Source organism: Palaemon carinicauda, chromosome 29, assembly GCF_036898095.1.
Source record: "Palaemon carinicauda isolate YSFRI2023 chromosome 29, ASM3689809v2, whole genome shotgun sequence".
Taxonomy (NCBI): Eukaryota; Metazoa; Arthropoda; class Malacostraca; order Decapoda; family Palaemonidae; genus Palaemon; species Palaemon carinicauda.
In genome coordinates, this window is record NC_090753.1 from 48,239,540 (window position 1) to 48,242,039 (window position 2,500).

A 2,500-nucleotide genomic window follows, 5' to 3' on the forward strand; every position below is an offset into this window, starting at 1 on the left:
GGTACATGGCTCCCCCCCTAAAAATGACATACTGTACATGTTAAATAGGGCGCCCTGATCTGGAGAGGCGAACTCTAGGCGGGTCATCTGGCAGAAGATAAGCAGGTTTTAGACGATCAATGGAGACCCAGTCTTCTTTGCCCCGAATGTTTAGTAGGAATGCTTGCGGACTGCGTCGGATCACAAGGAAAGGGCCCGTATAAGGGGGCGTTAGTGGTGGCTTGCTAGTGTCGTTGCGCAGGAAGACGTGCGTTGCAGAGTGCAAGTCCGTTGGTATGTGATGCTTCGCTGGGGGCTTGTAAGTCTGGCGGCATGGAGTAAATTTTCCCACGACGTGACGTATGCGCTGGAGATCGTCGGAGGAGGTTGTAGAATGAAAAAATTCGGCAGGGACGACCAACGGGTCGCCATACACCATTTCAGCTGCCGAGACGTTGAGGGCGTCTTTAGGAGTGGTCCTTAGTCCCAGGAGGACCCAGGGAAGCAGAGTAAACCAGTTGCAATCCTTGCAGCGGGACATCAAAGCTGCCTTGAGGGTGCGATGAAAACGTTCAACCATTCCATTGGTAGCGGGGTTGTAGGCCGTTGTCTGATGTAGGGTGATGCCCAGGAGATTCGCTAATGACGTCCACAATTGAGAGGTGAAAGTGGTTCCCCTGTCAGAAGTAATATTCTCAGGGATACCGAATCTTGAAATCCATCCAGAGAGTCAGGCAGATGTACATGAGGCTGACGTTGCAGTTTCCATGGGAATGGCTTCAGGCCAACGAGTGTAGCGGTCGATGACGGTAAACAGGTAACGATGTCCTTGTGATGTGGGTAGGGGGCCTACAACGTCGACGTGAATGTGTGCGAAACGACGCTGAGGTTGAGGAAAGGTGCCCACTCCTGAATCCGTGTGTCGATGTACTTTGGAAGTTTGGCAAGAAGTACAGGCGCGGACCCAATCCTTAGCATCCTTAGAAATGCCATGCCAAATGAACTTTGCCTTCAGCAGCTGTGCAGTAGAACGGCATGAGGGATGTGAAAGGCCGCGAATGAGATCAAACACCTGTCGGCGCATGGGAGCAGGAATCCAAGGTCGCGGTCTACCAGTACTGACGTCACAGAGGAGGGTGGTGTTGGAGTCTTCGAGGGGAAAATCTTCCCAACGGAGGGACGTGCAGGATGTCCTACAAGCTTGATACTCTGGATCCTGTCGTTGGGCTTCAGCCAGGGCGTTGTAATCCAATCCCAGTTGAACGGCACCCAACGTGTTTCTTGACAGGGCATCGGCAACGGGATTCATTTTCCCAGGGACGTATTGGAGGGTGCAATTGTACTCAGCCACGGCGGAGAGATGTCGGCGTTGACGGGCGGACCAGGCGTCAGACTGTCGAGTGAAGGCGTGCACCAGAGGCATGTGGTCTGTGCGAATGACGAAGGGCGTACCTTCTAAGAAATGGCGAAAGTGACGGACAGCCAAGTGCACCGCCAGCAATTCTCGATCGAAGGTAGAATAACCCGATTCTGCCTTGGACAGTTTTCTGTTGAAGAAGGCCATGGGCGGGGCGAGCCTTTGACCACCTGCTCGAGTACTGCACCAATAGCGACGTCGCTGGCATTGATGGAGAGGAGAGGGGCGTGTGGGATAGGAAAAGTGAGAGCCGCAGCAGTTGATAGGGCCTTCTTTGCATTGCAGAAGGCTGCTTCTTGAAGGGGACCCCACTTCAGGTCCTTTGGCTTGCCCTTGAGGGAGGCTTAGAGGGGAGCAAGAGTGGCGGCAATGGCTAGCAGAAAACGGTGATAATAGTTGATCATGCCCAAGAATTCATGCAGAGCTTTGACGGTCGAGGGCGCGGGGAAATTCTGAACGGCTGCTACCTTCTCAGGGAGGGGATGGACTCCTTCAGGAGTGATACGGTGCCCTAAGAACAACACTTCGTTGGCGCCAAAGGTACACTTGTCGTACCAGACTACAAGGCCGTTTTGTTGCAGGCGGTCGAGCACGATGCGCAGTTGACGGAGGTGTTCCTCTTTTGAGGAGGAGAACACAAGTATGTCGTCCACATAACATACACAGAAAGGAAGGTCCCCTAAGATGCCATCCTTGAGACGTTGAAACGTTGCCCCAGCATTACGAAGGCCAAAACAGGAGTAATTGAAGGTGAATGTACTAAACGGAGTGGTGATGACGGTCTTGGGGATGTCTTCTGGGTTCATAGGCACCTGATAATACCCCTTTAGGAGGTCGAGCGTAGAGAAAACCTTCGCTTTGTGCAGGTAGGAGGTCACGTCGGCAATGTTTGGGAGGGGGTAGTGATCCGGTTCTGTTTGCATGTTCAGGTGCCTGTAATCCCCGCACGGACGGAGGGAGCCGTCTTTCTTCAGAACGATGTGTAAGGGTGACGACCATGGGCTGGAGGCCTTTTGGCAAAGGCTCATTTTCTCCATTTCGGCGAACGTCTGTTTGGCGGCTGCCAATCGTTCCGGTGCCAGACGTCTGAATTTTGCGAAGACT

At 53.2% G+C, this 2,500-nt stretch overlaps 1 protein-coding gene across 1 annotated transcript in view; it reads right to left on the bottom strand.

The window, feature by feature from the left end:
* The window catches only part of LOC137622180 (N-acetylgalactosamine-6-sulfatase-like), a 43,060-nt gene that overhangs the window by 35,252 nt on the left and 5,308 nt on the right, over positions 1–2,500 (bottom strand). The gene's annotated exons all lie outside the window — the stretch shown is intronic.